A 20,588-nucleotide genomic window follows, 5' to 3' on the forward strand; every position below is an offset into this window, starting at 1 on the left:
GTGAAGCCACTAAAAATGTGATGCTTTTCAAAGCTCTTAAAATCAACTCAAAGCAAGGGTTTTATTCAGCCAGCTATGGGGCTTTGTGACAAGAGGGGAAATCATAAACTTTTCCACCTTCCAGCCCCTTTACATTTGGGAGCAGGGAGCCATGGCTATGTCTGCCAGGGAAGTCTTAGATTGTCCCAAGGTCTCTTGACATTGTCACAAATGTGATGTTTTGGAAGTGATGGTTTATGCTTCCACATAACAGCATATCAAATACACAATGATAGTACCACATAGACTTAGACGATGTGATAATTACACTACTCCCTGCTCCATGGTGAAAAGTTATAGAGAGACCTGCAGATTGCAAAGGACCCAACCTGAATTTGAGGAGGGGATTGCTATGTGCCCATTTACCTCTCTCTCCTGGCACATGGTACTCAGTTACATTCTTGATTATGACTGTGACATGAAAAATTAGAGAGACTACTAATACCAAATCTAAATAATAAATTCATTTTCCCCACAGGATGTGAATGCTTCCATAGGTATACTATTGAGCTACACTGTCTTTGGAACAGCAGGCAGAATGATTATTAAAATGCCTTGGAATCCTCCAATCTCACACATAAAAATAAAATGAAAATAGCTCACTTGCCTTATTTCCATAATTCTAAGTATGTACCGCAGCAAACGCCTGAGTGATTTCAAGTAAGTAGAGTCAAAACCAAATCAATGTGGATTTAATGCTTGAGTGAAACCGTTTTTTCCTTTCTTTCTTTTTTGCTATACTGAACTCAGTTTGAACTCAGGGCCTCAGGATTGCTATGCAGGCAATCTCCCACTTGAGCCACTCTGCCAGCCCAAATAAAACGTTTTTGAGAGATTTCTGATAAATAGGGTAAAGTTATATAAAAATTATTTTAACTATAGGTTCTATATTAGATAAAATGAAATTACTGAAAGTGAATCTGGAATCATAAAAACTATGTAAATTTTATTCATTTAACTAAAACTGACGAGAAAGAATTCTCTTTTTAAATGAAGATAAATGAATTCATCTAACATTAGTTTGAAGTAATTTTTATTCATTTAAATGCAAGTAAGAACAGTCCAGCGTCAAATTTCTTCCCATAGAGAAGGACATCATATTCAAAGGGCTAACATGCCCTCACCAATCACTTTGTACTTTTCTTTTTGCTTTCTTGAAAAGTAACATTTTTCTATGACCAAACTGTGGATTGCAAAATACATGTAGTTTGAGGAGAAGCCATTGTAAAGATACCCTCCACCTCAAAGGATCAAATATTCAAGACATAAATGAACTGCTGAAATAGAAGTTGTCTTACAATTAATTGCATCCAGCATGTTTCCAATTTAGGATACATTTCTATATCTTAATATGTTCTGTTAAACTTTGTTTGAAATCCTCTGTCAAAAGGAAGCCATTATTTCAAGGGCAGAGATTTTAATATCAGGCATTTATTTCTTTGTTCATTTATTTTACATGCACTAATTTAACAAGGCACTTTGCTAGATGTTAGAAAACATCAGCTGAATCAGACATTAATCAGGTATGGATACTTGTTCCTTAAGCAACTTGAAGCCTAGCAAATATGAATAAAAATTGCTGTAATACAAGGAAAACTAAGTGATAAAAGAAACATAAATAAAAATCATGTAATTCTGGAGGTGAAGAATTCATTCTAACTAGTAAATGACTTAAGACTTATCATAGAAATCATAGTTTGCCTCTCTTAAAATATTCTGTTCTGTTCTTAATTATGAACTGACTTGAAATAAATGTGCTGAGATCTTTGGGGAGGACCCTGACTAACTGTACTCAGAGGTATTCTTGATCACCAAATCACCCAATCTAATTAGCATTTTTCTGGTCACATAGGTGAGAAGGTGACCTAAGTTAATTCAGGTTGAAACCAAGGATGTCTATTAAATTGGAAGTGGGTGAGTAGAGAGAATGGGAAGGCACTCCTTGCTCTACATGATATGGCTGCCGATGGGAAGTCTGGGCATTGCTGCAACATTGTACAACCATGAAAGAAGCAAACCTGAGGACAGAGATCCCAGAAAAGAATGAAGATCCCAGGTGACTATAGTCAAAGGCTTTGGGTCCTACTGAACTTGCTCATGAAGCTTTCTTCTCATCTTCATTTTTCATCTGTACAAGCCTATACATTTCCTTTACTAAGACCAATTTGAGTTGGTCTCCGTTATTCATAATCAAAGATATTCTAACTGTTAAAATATTCATGAAGAAATTAATATCTGAGCTAGAATTGTGTGAAAGGCTTGGTTCCCAGGGTGGCACTATTGGGAGTTGGTGGACCTTGAGGAGGTGAAGTCTTGTGAGAAGTACTTAGGTCACATAAGGGGTTTGTGGGACCTGGTCCCTTTCTCTTTCCCTTTTATGGTTTCTTGGCCATGAGGTGACTGGTTGGCTCTACCACGCCATGAGGTGCTGTCTCATCAGAGGGTTAAATCAATCAATAGGGGCAAATCGATCATGGACTGAAACCTTTAAAACCATGAGTCAAAATGAGCCTTTTCTCTTTATAAATTGATTATACAGATAATTTGTTGTAGTGACAGAGAGCTAACACTAACACTGAAGAAATGAAGGAAAGATTCCAGGATGAGAGAATAACCAAGAAAAAATAAGAAAATAGAGCATTTCAGTGGTAAAAATGTATCTCAGTTTAATTATAATAAAGACTAACTATAGAGCTAGCATAAATGCTGGGGCAAAAGTTGTAGAATCAATGAACACCTGGCTAAGTAACCTCCATTTCGTCCTATAGCTCAGAGGTTTCCAATTACTAATAATCATACATCTTTATTAGAAAAACATCTCACTCTGTATCTTTATTTTTATTCACTTATGTATAAAATACATATTCTTCATTATTATAATTCCAAATAAGTTTTAATGTACTCTTCCCATATCCTAGCCATATCCATGTCATGAGTCTTCATCTAAATATATTGTCCCCTCATTAGAATCTACTGTAACAAATAATGACAAAGCACTGTAAATTAAACAAGAGCATGCTTTGATAAGAACGATAGCTTAGAAATATAGCCAGGTGCCGGTGGCTCACATCTGCAATCCTAGCTTCTCAGGAGGCAGAGATCAGGAGGATTGTGGTTCAAAGTCAACCCAGGGAAATAATTCACGAGACCCTATTGCGAAAAGCCCTTCACGAAAATAGGGCTGGTGGAGTGGCTCAAGGTGAAATCCCTGAGTTCAAGCCCCAGTACCACACGAAAAAGAAATGTGTATCTGACAGCAACATCTAAAATGTATTAAAACAAATGTACTAGAAATAGATTTGTTAGTGTTTTTTTGGTAACAATCCAGTAACCCAAGAAGTGGATCTGAGTTGAGGTGATGGGAAAGAAGAGAAAGAGCTAGCTAGGTTCTCTAAATATCACAAACATAGAATTGGTTGAAAATACATGTTAAATATCAAGCCCAGTGCTAACCACATGATAAGAACCCAATACATCATATGTTCTTTTAAATTTCTCTAGGATTGACTACATTTAATATGGGAATTAAACTGGATTCAACCATTAATCAGGACATGATTAATAGGACATGATTATCCATTAATGCTTGAAAGATTGGGAGTGGGAATTCAAAAAATTATAGATTTATGATCTATTCTAGCTTGGGTATTGAAAAAATGCTTAACATGGAAAGGAAAAAATTCAGAGAAACAAAAGATTCTCAAGAGCGCCTATGTGAAAGTTGATTGTATGGTCATAACTGAGTGGGAAGGCAGAGAGGCTGTGATCCTTTGTAAGTAGAAGATCTTATCAAGCAATTACAGATATCAATTTCCTGAGCTATCTGAAAAAAACCACTCTGCAGAGTGAACAGGAACATTTGACTAGTTCTCTCTGGTTTTGACAAAGTTACAGTTTATTGACATATAGTGTTTCCATGCCTTTGTCAACAAATGTTATACCCAGAAAAATAAGATTTTGCACAAAAATGAAAACAGCTTTAAAATATGTTCTGAATACATTACTAAATGTAAACTAAAGTTCAAACACCATGTAAAAAGACTAAGGGAAAATAAAGAAGCACAACAACCTCAGTCACATAGTGTGTAGTATTTATTTCTCACTAAAAGAAGAAGCACTCAAGGAAATGCCAGCAATCTAACGTCAGTGCATGTTTTCACACTTGTCATTCCAGATTATGGAAAGTTCATTCACAAGCATTCATCCTTTGCCTTCTGTTCCTGTTTCCATACTATGTAATTGTTCTTTAAGAACTAAAAATGCATACTCCGAGTAATATATACTGATATAAAATAGTATTTTAATGATTTTTTCAATGGGTTATGGTCTACTTCCTAATCTTGTGTATTTTTCTACTAGTATATATCTAAATAAATATTAAATTTTTATAAAAATATGCTGTAGTTTTTAATGTGTATGAATGCCTTTAATTTTATACTTTCCTCATATTACAAAAATGTCTAATACTGAAGAAACTGTGCTGCTCACCAAATAGATATGTTTTTTATAAACAGTTGAACTGATTGGGAAATAGAAAATATATGCTATTAAAATGGCCTAAAGCCTTTTCTTTTAATGTGTACCTTCCAGTAGAGGAAGCAGGGAAATTTTTAGCTTATTATGACAGGCATATAGACATGTTTAGACATTGGACCTAACCCATCCACCAAACCTATCATTAGAAATCTCCCTTCATCTTCCAAGACCTGAAAAGACAGAAGATCCATCCGACAGCAGACATGAGTGACCACCCTTCACATACCACCAGCACCTATAAAAGACTCTTTTGAAAATTTAATGCTTGCTTAAATCATAATGTCTATTACTATGTACATCTTGTTCAGATCATTTTTCTCTAATGCATTTCTGAATGCAGAAACAGCTCTTGAAGATTCTGTGATTCAAATTGTATAAACCCAGAGAGATTGTGGTAGGGCCTGAATTAGGATGAAAAGATAAAAGTAGTCCCTCTACTTCTGGAGCTTTTATTTCACTTCAAAGAAAAGTCAATAACAACTAATATTCAAAGCTTATGAGAAACACAAGCCAGAAAAAATAATGTTAAGATAAAAATCATGTTATGAGTGTAGGGATAAATAGGTAGAGCATGCTTCTTTGGAGAACTGACATTTGAGCTGAAACATGGAGGAAAAGAAGTCACAGGTTAGCAAGAGCAGGCAGAAGTCCACGCAAAAACACAGCAAGTTCAAATGCCTTAAGGGCAGCAAAGAATTCTGCTGCAGGAAACCCCTCCACTTGAGTATAGTGCATGAGGAAAGAAAAGCATGAGACTGAGGAGCAGAGAGGTTCCAGATTACATGTAGCCTTGCAGCAATTAAAATGTGTTTGAACTGGATCCTAAATACAATAAGAACTATGAATAGGGTTTTAAAAAGTAGTGACGTAGCTTGAGTTTTCAAAATAAGCATATTGCCAGTGGGAGGGGGACAGGAGAGGATGATGGCAGTGGTGAATATGATCAAAGTGCATATGTATATGAAAATAGCATAATGAAACACATTAAAATTGTTAAAAAGTAAGTGAGAGAAGGGAGGAGTTCATGTAAAATATATATGAGGTGATTTGATCACAGGACACTAAGTGCAGGTATGTAACTATCACAACAAAATCCCTTCATACAGTTAATTTATCCTAATAAAAATTTTTAAAATATGCATCCTGTCTGATGTATAGTGATTATATTGTAGAAAAATGCCTTTGTCACCTGCTATAACAAAGTGTCATAGAGTGGGTAACTTCAACAAGTGGCATTTATTTCTCACAGTTCTGGAAGCTAGGAAGTCCCAAATCAAGTGCTACCAGGCTGATTAGGCTCCTAGTGAGAATTTTCCTTCTGGCTTATTGTCTTTTTGCTGTATCCTCATATGGCAGGGAGATGGATCATGTCTGTCCTTATGAGGGCATTATTCCCATCATGAGGGCTCTGTCCTCATGACCCTTTCATCTCTCTTAAGTCCCCTATCCCCAAATGCCGTCACAGAGAAGGTCAGGGCTATAGCATGAATAGGAGGGTGACACAATTCAGTCCACAGCAGAGGACAGCCATGGAAGAAGTGGGCCAACGTCTATGTTCCCTTCTCTTGGGCTCACTTCCTAATGCCTTCATGTTCCTTTAGGAATCTATCTTTCCCTTTTCTCTCTCCCTATGACATGGGTAGACTAACCCCACTTGAGCCAGAATTTCACATAGCTGTTTTTGACAAATAAGAGCAAAGTCTCCCTCGGATCTAGTACTACTTGGTTCTGGAATGACCATGTGACCAAAGTCTAGTTCATGAGTGCCCTGCCTTAGCATTTCACTAGAGCAAATAATTGGGGAAAGGAAGGTTAACTAAAAGCTTCCTTTTAGTCAATGCAATTAGGAGACACTCACAATCTAGAAAGGAATACCAGTGACGCAACTTCAAAGAGACGAAAGAGATAAATTTTTAAAGTAGATCTGACTGGTCTTGCTAATGGAATACATGGAAACAATGAGTAAACTTTAACTTTTGCTTTATGACACAACTGAATGGATAGTGATACCAAATAGTATAAGGAAAAAACATGCAATTGGTGACAAAAAAATCAATAAACTTTTCCTTATACTTATTAACTGTAATACATCTTTGACATTTTTGGAGTGGTTATGTTGAGAAAATAATTGGATATATAAATCAGAATCTTAGGAGAGAGGAATGGACTTTGTAAATGTAAGGTGGAATTAGAGCAGGTATGGAGTAAGTATAAACAGAGATCTCAAGAGTGTTCAGATTAGGTTGTAAGGTACTCCAATATGGTAGACAGAAAAGGCTGAGGCACCATGGAGAAAGGAGGAAGGCACTCCAGGCAACAGCCATAATCCTCTGCTTCTCTGGCGTTGGCTTTGACGTCTTGCCCACATTCTGCTTGTTTACAACCTGTAGGTTGGTGTGTCCATTTATTTCAAGAAAGCAGAAATTGAACAGCCAGAGGACATCTTCCCCAACACTAAAACCAGTGGTTAAATTTAATTAAACCTCTGCATAAAACATGGAAAAGGAACAAGCATGTAAATAATCAAGAAACACGAATGAGATGGTTGAGTTACACAGTCTACTTCAGAGCAAGGATGCTGAGGCAGTGATTGGAAAAAGATGCAAAAATATTAAGGCTCTCTATAAAACTACAGTGTCAGAGTTTCAGTTCCATGCAGCAAGGGCCCTGAGTGTGTACTGAGCATCGGTGCCAATATTGAAACAATTAAAGATATTCTGAAGAAAATCATCCATACCTTGAAAGTGGGTCTGCAGTTGCCGTCACCAATTGCAGCAAACCAGCTCCTGCTGAAATCTAATGCTGTAGCATACCTACACTCTAAAGGAAGCAGCTTTCTGAGTTCAGATGCGATTTGTCAGAATCTGGCAGGAGGGATTATTAAGGTCAAGTTGCCTAAATCAAAGAACTTGGAGAGAAAGTTCAGACAACAATCAAGTTTTTCTGGAAATCCTATTCTCATTCCAGTGACAGAGTCCTTTTTATTGGGGAATAGCCTAACAGGGTTGTAGAGTTCATAAAGACTGTCCTTGCTATTATATTTGAGTCTGTCATCAAAGGATGCGTACAGCCTATGACAGCAACTTTTACTACAAAACTTATGATTATAGTTTAGTTTTGGGTTTTTTGTTTTGTTTTGTTTTGTTTTTTGTGGTACTGGGGCTTGAACTCAGGCCTACACGTTGAGCCCCTTCACCAGCCCTTTTATGTGATGGTGGTTTTCGAGATAGGGTCTCCAGAATTATTTGCCCAGGCTTGGCTTCAAACCATGATCCTACTAATCTTTGCCTCATGAGTAGCTAGGATTACAGGTGTTGGCCACTGACGCCTGGCTATGATGGCTCTAAAATGATTGATGGCTGCTATGGATGTCTTATGGGATTTCCCATGCAAGGAAAGGTGGCCTTGATAGAATGCCTCCTGGTCAGGGTGGGTGTCCCATGCCTCTTCTAGAAGAGATTATGATAATGTGAGCCTTGTTGAGGACCACTACCTTCTCATCCTCCTAGTTGGGATGGCCAGCATGAGCCCAAATCTCCCTCTTCCACTACTACCACTGCCTAGACAAGGAGATCTAATGGCCTGCAACAGAAGAGCAAGGCCTGGGGACCATTAGAATGACATGGTTATCATTGGGGCTGATGAATGTTGGGACTCAGCAATAGATACATGGAACTCAGTAGACAGCAGATAGTTTTTGAACCACAGGGAGGCACTACATATTATTATTCCTAGGCAGAGAGTTGTACCTCATATCATGATATTGGTGGACCTTTTATTATTACACAAATAACTATTTCAAAAGACTGTGGCTGAATTTATCATTAGCAAAGGTGGTCATGGATTAAACAAATCTTTCATGAGTGGGAGCCTCAATCAAAATTGATGAGCTTTTAAAAGGATCTGAAGATTGGATCATTAACATAGGACCAGATACAAAATGCACAGTATTCGCTGCAGAACAGTGAAGCAGTATTCTGAGAAGTTTTTCTAAGACTTTTTTTTTAAGCCAAGATTCCTCTGCTTCACAGGTGTTTTGTAATGGAGGTGTAGTGAAATCTTGGCTGTTAGCCAAATATAAAGTGTTAGTCCCTTACAGAGCTGGGAGAAGTGAGGGTGTGCAAATAAGAATACTGAAATTTTGAAACAACAGCAGAGTGAGTGAATTGTATTTTTTGTTTATTGTTGCTAGTTTTTTTTTAATTCCCCCTTGTAATTATTGTGAACACCTTGCTTTGTGGTCACTGTAAACATTTGGGGGAAAGGAACAGGGAGGAAAGTAACAACCATCCACATGTCCCTGACACTAGTTCAGAGTGGTATGCAGAATATAATATTCTTCTGCAAGATATTTTTGAAGATTTTTCTTTTTTAGTAAGACAGGGATTTGAATTTAGGGATTTGTACTTGTAAAGCAGGTGCTGTACTGCTTGAGTCACACCTCCGGGCCATTTTTATTTTTTTGCTCTGGTTATTTTAAAGGTGGAGTGCCATGAACTATCTTCCTAGAGCTGGCCTCAGACTATAATATTTCTCATCTCAGCCTCAAAAACAGCTAGGATTACAGGTGTGAACCACAGGTACCCAATACATTTTATGATTTTTGAAACATTTAGTGAACCTATTTTTGATGGTCATCTTTTAAAGACAGTTTTCAAAGGATGACTGAATTTCCCAACCCCTAAACACAAAGTTTGACTTTCAGCTCCTCTGTTTGATATAAATGAACCTCTTGGATAAAGGCAAATCCAGTAAACCCAGTTCTGCTGATTTCTTGATAGTTTGAAAGTCCCTTGTTGGGAAGAAATTACATCATATGCATAGTCATGCTTACAATAGGCTGGGTTGTTCTGTTTATATAAATGCTTGTCCCCTCCTTTTTGACAGCTTTCTGTGTCAGTGCTAGAGGACAAGTTGAGCAATGACATAAGTCTCTAATACCAGAAGGGCAGCAAGTTGTATTAATCAGATTAACATTTGGCTATGGATGTGGGTGATGCAGAATAAATTCTGATTATTTTTATTAGATTTCTTACTTTAAACTGTCAACATAATATCCATTAGTTAAACTTTGTTAAGTACACATATGTGTACGTGTGTGTGTATACTTGTTTTTCCATCACATACAAATTGAAAGAAAAAAAGATTTATCACTTCTCTGCTGTATATTGGATTATGTAGAAAATGTTTGTGAACAATTGAACAATTCAAAAAAAAAAGTTCCTGTGGATGTTTTGTGTAGTATCTTAGCATTTGTGCTTATAGTTAAAAACTCACTTCCAAGTAAAGCTCCCATGATGCTAAATTTGATGTGTATCCAATTTGAAAAAGGGTTGATTGACACCTATAAAAAATATTCCTCTGGTAAGGAAATAGAATAACCTTAAATTATTTTTTAAAAATGTGGACTAACAAGGAACAACGTAGAAAACAAAATACAGAGATTGTCATTGTTTTATACAATCCTTTTACAAACTACAATTTATAAACAAAAATACCTGACATCTCTTGGCACTATAAAGCAAACGTATGTATGAAGATATGACTTTATTATCATTCACACAAATTGTGTTTTCTTAAATGTGTATCCACTAACCCTGAAGAAATGCTTTCAGTTGACCACTTGATCATGTGCTCCCAGAAAAAAATAAATGCTGTAGGTTCTTCATACTTTACAAAGCTTCTGGGTCTTTCCAACTCTGAAACTAATTTCAGTTCTAACTTTGAGAGTGATGAAAGCCAGTCAAGAGAGCTGTGACACAGCAGAGGCCAATTTAGTGAGGAGAGTGTCAGTCACTTGTATTTCTTCTGCCACTTTTCAAGGGCAGTATCTTGGAAGAACCAAATGTTCTGCCTCTCTGAGGACTTAATAAAATGAACTTAGTGTGTAAAGCTTCACAGAAATGGTTCTAAATTTAGACAGAATAAAATTATTTATACTATTGTACAACAAAATCATTAGTTTGAGCTCCATGACTCATCATGATTTCATCTTTTGTAACATAAGAACAGAATATTCAAAATCATGAATTAACCAAATAGTAAGCACTTAACAGCAATATGTCTTCATCAAGCAAAGTAACTCCATGTGTTACATGGAGGTAAAACACCTGTAACATAACATAAATGCCCTGGATTAAATGAGCGAGAGGATCTTTATTTAACTAACAACAGCTGTCTAGGTGTTAAAGGTCCTATGTTAAATAAGAGAGAGAGAATCACTACTCTTAAAAGTAAAACAAGTGAACAAGTAAATGGTAACGTAAGTAATGACAATGACCTTGATGGAAATGGAGAAACAATAGTGACTAGGGTGAAGAGTAGGATGTGTATGGGAACTATGCCAGTTGCACATCCCCTTTCTACTTCCAACAAAGACCCTGGGGCTCGTGGGACCCATGTTGACCACTCATAGTTTCTCCCACTGTAGCTGTTGACAAGAGAAGGAAAAGAAGTATCTCACCCCACAACACACCTACAGGATCTCCCTTCCAGACCATACGTGTGCAAATTCTATAGGGCCAAAGTATCTTCCTTGCCTGAAATGGCTGGTGGAAATAAAATCACTACTGGCCTCAGGTGCCAGATTTTTTACCTCTTTGTAAAATTCCCAACCCCTAAACACACCTAAACACAAAGTTTAGGGGTGTTAGCATCCACGTGAATGGTGTGCCATTGTGGCAAGTGCACTGTGAAGATACAAGGTTTGTAAGCTTTCTGGAGCTCTAGTCGTAGCACCACGATACTCAGTACATCATCCTCCCTACTCCTCCTTTCCATATAAAACCTTTCTGCTAGGATTTCTGGAGTTCTATTTGTAAAATCAGCTTCTCCAAATTACTTTTATTAAAAAAGTGGGTGACTAATGATGACTAAGGTCACCGAATTCTAAAGAAATGAAGCCAGTAGTGGAATCCAGGCAATTTGAACCCAGAGCTGGTACTCTTAAGCAATATCCTTGTCCCAGTGTAAGCAGAGCGATGACAGAGGTGACTCCATTTTGGATGTGAGAGGCACTTTAAAAGCAGACATCTAAAGAGGCATAGTAAACAACAGACTTCTCAGAGAAATAACAAACCCCTCACCAAAATAACAAAATGTAGCTGCAAATGTGGGTAGTAGGCTCCAAGGCCAGGGTGAGTCTGGCAGACTTTCAAGGGCAGGATGAGCTGACCAGGACTTCTTGGAATGTTCAGTTCAATAAGGAAAAGGACAGACAGGTGGCTGAGCTCAGTGAGAACCTGAATCAGCATCAACCAATCACAAATGTAGTTTCAAGGTAGAATAGTTGGACCTAAGCCAGATAGAGCCCTTTATCATTCCTAGACTTCAGCCATTCCTTGGTTTGGCTCTTTCATTAAGTCCCACCAGTCAGGGTGTTTTGCTATCATTTCAACAGTTTGTGCTTGCTTTACTCTTAACTCCTGGCCTGGAGTCTTTCAATCGTTGGCTACACCAGAACACAAACTCAGGATCAACAATCTACTATCCCTAGGTAGCTCACGGGTGAGAAGAGGGGACTAAGAGTTCTCATTATTGTCTCACTCCATAAAAGTTCTTCTCTTTCCTTCCTTCCTTCTCTTTCTTTCTTTGGTGATAGGACTTGAACCCCAGGGTCATAGGCATATTAGGCAAGAACTCTACCACTGAGTTACATTCCCCAGCCATCCTCCAGTTTTTAAAGTAAACCTCTTGTTTGTTGTTTTTATACCAACATCCTGGAAAATTCCTCTCATTCACTAAAGATTTTAACACCTAGCTCAGGTTGTTCCTCTCCTCTTTTGTTCTTGTCATCAGCACAGGAAGCTGAATGCTCACAGGAACAATCTATCCAAATCATGTTTAATGATTCTCAGACTTCCTCATCATTAATAGTTGTTTCATATCCTCTCCATCGATTCCTTGTAACTTAAAACTTAACATTTTCTCCTTCCAAATTCACATTCCATTCTCACAAAAATTTCCACTTACTAGCTCACGAGCCCTAACTCCAGATGTTCTTCAATCTCTTTAAGTCTTCAGTACCATTATCCTTTCCTTTTTCTCCAACATATCAGATTCTGTGTGTTCTCAATGGATCCTACAAACTTTCATTTCAATCATTTTGTTACCAGTACAGAAACCTTCCTTGTCAATTTGTTCTTTCACAGCTTCCAACTAGAATCCAAAAATCCGTGTATCTATACTCAAACAAGATGAACACTCCTAAGTAGACTGACATTTCTACAAAGCAATCAACACCCTAACCTACACAAATCTTAATGTAATTAATCATTTTGATCTAACTTATGTGAAAAATATTTCAATCTTCTTCCATTCTTATAAACCATAAACCTCTTCTATACCTTTTATTCTTAACTAAGATGACAAGAATCATCAGACAGGAATTTCTTCTTCATTATGCTCCCAAATCCATCTGTTACCTGCTTCAGTACAAAACGTCTCCTGTCCTCCCGATACTAAAAAAACAACAGCATATTTGTCCTCCTGCTAAAGGACAGTTTCTCTATGTCATCTGAGTCCCAACACTTTCCCACACTCTCCACAATCCATGCTAACATTTAATACTTTTTCTTTTAAAGAGTATTTTTGTTTTTACTATGACCCACAATAAAAAATATATTACATTGTAACCTAACATATATATAAATACATCTATATTATATATATATATACATACACCATATGTAAGTGTTATGCACAAATACACAAAGTATGTTTCTGACTGTTGCCGTCAGCAATTTATAGAAATTACAGAAGTTTCATAATACAACATTACTAGGCATGGTGCATTGATATTTCTCATCTTTTCTTTTCCCTTTGCATTTTTTATATTTTTGTTGATGGTCACTGCTCACCAAATTAATGTTAGAGCATGCAGGTTCAGAGTGTGCAGCTTAAACCACAGAGGATTACTCTATTTGCCTATAGCTTTATCTCTGAATTATTTCACCTACAAGTTAAAAAAAAAAAACCCACACATCTCACCACTGAGTACTTCTTCATCTCATATCCTTTCAACATTTACACTTACCAGAAAATTATTTTGTCTTTACTTTTTTGTTGCATTTACTTCTAAGACCAATGAAATCTGTCTTCTGCCCCATTCCATGGAAACTACCTTTCTTACATTTTGATTGGCTCTCTATAGCTAAATTCAATAGGCATATTTGCATCCTTCATCCTAGCTAGTGTTTAATAGCAGCCTTTGATGGAGTCGGTCATTTCCTACTTGAAACTCTATTTTTCCCTCACTTCCATGACACAATATCCCACCATGTTTTCTTCCCTCTCTCTGCTTACTCCTCCTTACCCTCTTTTTGTTGGCTTCCCCTAAACAGGACTTCAAAGTACTGGAGACCACCTGTTCATTTCACCCTTCTCTCTCAGCATCCCCTTCTTGCCCTCATTTCATCTATTCCTCTAGTTCACTCACTAATTCTTGGCACTTCCATTTGGTTTTAGGAGTAAAGGAAGACTACTCTAGGCTAGAGGCATTTTGAACATTGGCTATATTATAAGCTCCCCTCTCCCTCCAAATACACACATAGGAGAAAATAGAAATGTCCTCAACAATTCAGAACTCAAAGCAACTTCTGCATTTCCTCCAGGTGTGTGCAGTTCTGCAGAGCAATGTTGCTCTTTACACTTTGTGCTTATGACTCTGATCACGTTAGGACATTTAAATTTGACTGCATAGTTTTGGGTATATCAAGTTTTTATCAATGTTCCCTGTTTATTTAAATCCAAATTTCCATTTTCTCCTTATAGGACTTATGTATCCCTGGAAGTTAATAGTTTCACTTGGAAGTCAGCTGGAAGCCTTTGAAAGTTACATGCTCAGCATCTGAAGGATAGATTTTCATGATGTATGAATTATCATACCATTCTCTTCTAGTCTTGAAAATTCTCTGATCTGTTCCAAGAAATTTGGAAATTTGCTCAATTTTTAATTACACTGACTGGAGTAGGACCAGAAATCTTTTTTCAAATATCTCATTGGCAAAATGAAATTCAGCTTTATTTTCTTGCATATTTTTCCTCTAATTAGGTACTGTAAATCACTTAGTTGATGCTTTAAAAATATGAATGTAATGTTGCAGGAATAAATATTTGCCCCATTTGTAATAACTTTTCATCTTGCAAATCTGTTTTATGCCCCTCTACCCCCAATACTTTTCATTTCAATGTTGCATCCTCAATGTACTATTTTTATGAATTTCAAAATGCAATTCAGATGATAAACTAAACTGAAATTAAATCTTCTCTTTGGTTGTTAATTTGCCAATTATCTAGCTGAGTTGACAATTCCATAAAGATGCATCCACACAGAGTCAAGTCTGCATGCAATGAAGACCACACAGCAACTTTTTGCTTGACCAAAGTTCCAGCAAAGGGGCTTCATATACTTCAGTTTCAAAATATTTAAATGTGGAGGCAATACATTTCCGAATCAAATGAAAATAGTAGTAGGCCTCATTAAAACTTGCTGATATAATGAATAATATTGCAAAGAATGAGTAAACATGTTGACTGACTACTTGCTTAACCTATTTAACAACGCAATTGTATTACATATGGTAATCTTCACTTTTTATACACATGTGCAATTAAAGTTTGGTACACACTTGTATGTGTGGTGCGCATACACACATATCAGATAATAAATGTTCATGTGTTTTGAAACTCACTGTTTCTTCTCTAATTTCATCACTCTAACTATTCCTATGGCCCCCTAAATACCTTTAATTTTGATTTTAAACTACTAATATACACTACTCCTTTGGAGGATAAAATCAGTTATATTGTTTCTAAGCATCGTGATCAAATACATCACATTCGTATTTTTAATCATTTCATTAACAATTAAAGAGACACAAGAATCAATATCTATAAAACTTTATTAGAGTAATTAAGATATGAATCTGCCAGCTTTTGAATTCTGTATCTTTTTTTTATTCATTTATTCACATGTGCACACATTGTTTGGGTCATTTCTCCTCCCTGCCCCCCATCCCCAACTTCCCCCCCCACCCCCCTGAATTCTATATCTTAAGTTTTCACAGGGACAATCAATTAGTGAAATGTGATATACTGTCAATTAAGTAGCTCAGTGTTTCAGAAAGAAACAACCAAAATTATCTAGCCACCACTGAAAAACACATAAGTAAATTTGTTTAGAATTTTTTTACTCAGTACGGAAAACTGCATTTATTGAAAATTTTGACATAAAATTTAAGCCAGGTTAATATTACTATTGGAGTTATTTAAACAACCACTTGTGAATAGACTAATTCATTTAATTCCAAAAGTATAAACAATAGAAAGTGGCTTATGTATAGAAAACTCTCTAAAATATCAGTAAGAAACAAATATTTTCCAACTCAGGTAGGCTTCTTTGATTGTGATACAATGTTTTCCTGATCCCTTTTAGGTATCTGCATAGACAGTAAGAAAATAATATCTCCCTCCACATTAAATGCACCTCCCTCAGCAGACCAATCTAGACAGTATGAAGAAGGGTCTGTCATTCTGAGCGCGTCGTGAAGAAAAGTTGAAAGTGTTTAGTCAGTAGAGTCTTTTGCTCAACATGTAATCAAATGTGGGCAATTAATGACCAAACATTTCCTCCAGTTATATAATGAGCTAAAAATGGTGTGCCATTGGACTGGCAAAGGATTATAAGATGATCAAATGCACCTTGTAGAATCTAGTGGCCCGAGAAACCACCTGATGGTGACATTACTTCCCTTCTAGAAGTATATAATATACATAATGTACTCTAATGTACATATATATATACATTTAAAGTTATGGGATACCGGATCAGGTTGCCTGATTTCCTGAGTTTAATAGTACCATTTACTAGCTGTGAGATTGTGGACAAGTTATTTAAATTCTCTGTCCTTTAGATACTTCTACTAAAAAGGGAGAATAATATCTACCTTAGAAAATTGTTTGTAGGATATGTGTAAATAATCTAGAATAAAACCTGGAAAATAAGAATTTGACAAAGATTAACTGCTGTGCCATTTAGTGTGAATGCCATCCTTTTTAAACTGCTCTAGAGCAGGGTCCCACCATTAAATTTGTTTTTACTTCCAATACTAACATGCAGTAGGTATTTGGGAAAAACTTATTAAGTAATAATGAAAAGTATATTGTGTTATAATGTTAGAAGAGCATCACAGCACTGAATAATAATGCCAAAACAAACACCTTGAGTAAATTACATATGGTGTTCCCATTTCCCAACATTCAAAAGTTATGTTCGGGCAGATAATATTTTTATAAAAAACTGTGCTGTCAGCTTTAAGAAAAAAAGTTCAGGATCAGCATTTCCAAAATGATATTTCATGGAGTCATGGATTTCTTTAGGGGTTATTATTAATAAGATACTTGTAAATTTTTTTGCTTTAATTTATAAGGTAAAGTATTTACTATGAGTGTGTAGTGTATCTTCTGAAGACCATCTTAAGCCTATGAACTACTTCATAAATTCAGCATCTAGTTTGTGTTGATGAAAATAAAGTAACAATGAAGAGATTTTAGTTACCACAGGCCAATAAGACAAAAAACATTTTATGTAACTAATGAATTTTGCCAAGGGAAGGTCAGTGTGGTTATCAATGTGGTAAATGAGCAACGAATGTGTTAGGTCCTTGACATTCTTGGGGCAGGCAGAGGGTCCCGAGGCTAGCACCAAAACCAGACCCCCTGATTTATGACCTCTTGCAAAACTCCCCTCCTTGTTTCCCTGCTTACAAAACTGCAGGAACTTCCCATTTCTCAACTAGCTATGCATGTCGACACATTCCATCTGATGATCACAGATAAACGGAGGCCAACGGCTGTTCTCTGGGAGGAACACCCTCCCCCCACCAAGGTGGGGCCCCTCCTATAAAGCCCACTACCCATTCCAGCCTAGTCTGTGCTTCCAATAAATCTTTCTTTTCTACACGTGGTGCAGTCTTTGTTTGGCAGTTCCTTACAGAATGCAAAAGAGTTCCCACAACAGAAGGTTATGAGACCCGGTCACACACGTGAGGCAGGACTGATGAAAGTAGTGTTTGCATGCAAAGAATCAGCGTCACTGTCATCTTGAGAGAGTAACTTGTTTTTAACGACATTCGCTCATTACTGTTAATATTAACTATTTCTGTTGTAGTTTTTGTTATATAAATATGTAAAAGCTATAAACAAAAGACAACTATGCCTTTTTTTATTTTTGCAGATTAAGTAGCAGTGTAGTAAAAGGCGAAAGATTTATATGATCTGAAGAGAAACCAGAGTATATGAGTAGCAGTATAGTAAAAGTAATTTAAATAATCATTAGCGATCGTAAGAGTGCCTTCCCTTTAAAATGGTTCCATCCATCACTCAAGTGAGAATTCCTGGTTAAGATGATAGCAAGGCCATTGACATGGTAAACGTTGCACTGTATTGCTAGAAGGAATCCATTAGTATTTCTGAAATATCCAAAACTTTCTTGAAAACGAGATTTTACCTCAGATTTTTTTTTTCTTTAGAAGAATGGCTAGGGGCCAGGCATTGTGGTGCACATCTGGAATCCCAGTGAGGTGGGAGGCACTGGTAGGGGAAAGACAGCCCTAGATCAGTACTGGACACAAAGCAAGACCCCGTCTGAAAAATAATTTAAGCAAAAAAGGCTGGAGGAGTGGCTCAAGTGTTAGAGCACCTTCCTTGCAAGTGTGAGGCCCTGAGTTCAAACGGTAGCACCACCATGAAAGAAAAATAACAGAGGGTGCTGGCAAGTTGTTGGTGAACTGTAGCCTGTGGGCCTGATGCAACCTTCGGTGCTTTACAGATTAAGTGTAGCTGGAATTCAGGCAGCTAGCTCATTTACATATGTCTAAGAAACATTTACAGATTTCGGCCCTAGAATTCTTCCTTTCCTTTTACAAGAATACATATTTCTTAAAATACCTTTACATAGATAAACAGAACAGATTATTGTATTGACATACACAAATATGTCAACTGAATTTTTTTTTTTTTTTTTTTGGTGGCACTGGTGTTTGAATTCTGGATTTCCTAAGCAGGCACTCCCTAAGGGTAAGCCCATTCTCCCAGACCTTTTTTGCTTTAGTTATTTTTCAGCTAGAGGCTTGCATTTTTGCCTGTGACCAGCCTTGGACTGTGATCCTCCTACTTAAGCCTCCCACATAGCTGTGATTACAATTGTGAAACACCAGTCTTAGCTTGTTTGTTGAAATAGGATCTTTCTTTTTTTTTCTTCTCCAAAGACTGTCTTCAAACTACAATCTTCCCAATCTTTGCTTTCCAAACAGCTGGGATTATAAACATGGGTCCCCACACCTATCTCCAAATGGTTTTTGACAAAGGTGAAGTGGCAGATCAATGGAGAAAGGATGGTCTTTTCATCAATGGTAAATGGAGCAATTGGATATGCAAAGACAAAAAAAAAATCTCAGTCTTGACCTCATCTTTTTAGGGGAGGAACAGGTGCTGAGATTTTAATTCAAGGCCTTGCACTTATTAGGCAGGGTTTGCAGTATTTGAGCCACGCCTCAAGCCTTTTTGCTTTTACCTATGTCACCCACATAGCTGAGATACACTGCCACTCCAGGCTGGTTTTATGGGGATGGGGCATCTTGGTAACTTTTTGTCCAGGTTGACCTTGAATTGCAGTTCTCCAATCTCCACCTTCTGAGTCACTAGTAGTATAGGTAGGAGCCACAGTGCCTGGCCTTGACCAATACACATAAAAATACTTCAAAAGAATCATAAGTTTAAATGTAAAACATAAAACTATCAATTTTGAAGGGAAAAAGCATTAGGATTTAGAGTGGGGAAGAATTCTCAAATTTGATGCAAAAGCCAATATCTGTACAAAGAAAATGGATAAATTAGGATTGAGCATGGCTCAAAGGGTAGAGTGCCAGACTAACAAGCAGGGGGACCTGAATTCAAACCCTGGTACCGCAAAAAAAAAAAAGTGAAAATTAAAGAAAAATTGATAAATTAAAATCCATCAAAATTTTTCTGTGAAAGATTTTACAATTGTCCATTACTGTGACAAAAAACTCAAGATAATCAACTTATAAGGAGGAGAGGTTTATTTGACTCTTGGTTTCAGCAGTTTCAATCCACGGTTGGTTGGTCTGTTGCTTTTGGTCCTGGGGTGAGGCAGAATGTCATAGAGGAAAAGAGAAAGGTGCTCAGTGCAAGGCAGCTGGGAAGCAAAAAGAGGGAGACAGGAAAATATGCCAGTCCTAATATCTTCTTGAAGGGCACACCCAGACAGCCATGCCTCCTCCTTCAGACCCTGCCTCCTAAAGGGTCCACCACTCCCAATAGCTCCATAAATTGGGGACTGAGCCTGTAACACCTGGACCTTCAAGGGACACTTCAGAGGACTCTGAAGAAGATTAAACAGAATGCTACAGACTAAGAGACAGAGACAATATCTGGAACATGTAAAGAACAAATATTTGCAATACAAAAAGAACTTTTGAAGTTCAACAGTATTGAATTATAAACAGTATTGTTTACAAATTGAATTAGAAAAATGAGCAAAAGACATGAACAGACATATCACCAAAGATGATACCTCAATATTAAATAAAATTTGTTATCTACATACAGAGAGGTAATAGACTACATCTGAGATGATCAACATCATTTGCCACAAGAGAAATGAAAGTTAAAGCCACAATAAGATGCTAAACACTTATTAGAATGCCCAAAATCAAAATTAATTACAATAACAAATGCTGGGAAGGCTGGAGAGAAACTGGATCATTTGTACTTTGCTGGTGGGAATCCAAAACAGAACAGCTGTCACAGAACAATTTGGCCATTATGCAGTTACCGTACGACCTAACAACTACATTTGGGGCATTTATCACAGAGAAATAACACTTAGGTTCATGCAAAACATAGAGACAAATGTCTGTAACAGCTTTATCTGTAAAAGCTGAAACATGGAAACAACCCAGATGTCCACCAGTGGAACAAACTGTGAGACA

The 20,588-nt window shown here is 36.9% G+C and overlaps 2 pseudogenes; both read left to right on the forward strand.

The window, feature by feature from the left end:
- The first annotated feature begins 7,071 nt into the window (after positions 1–7,071).
- On the forward strand, positions 7,072–7,761 carry LOC141410459 (heterogeneous nuclear ribonucleoprotein K-like; annotated as a pseudogene).
- Positions 7,762–7,943: 182 nt separating this feature from the next.
- LOC109699710 (heterogeneous nuclear ribonucleoprotein K pseudogene) lies at positions 7,944–8,569 on the forward strand (annotated as a pseudogene).
- The last annotated feature ends 12,019 nt before the right edge of the window (positions 8,570–20,588 follow it).

The sequence above is a fragment of the Castor canadensis genome, chromosome 1, assembly GCF_047511655.1.
Source record: "Castor canadensis chromosome 1, mCasCan1.hap1v2, whole genome shotgun sequence".
Taxonomy (NCBI): Eukaryota; Metazoa; Chordata; class Mammalia; order Rodentia; family Castoridae; genus Castor; species Castor canadensis.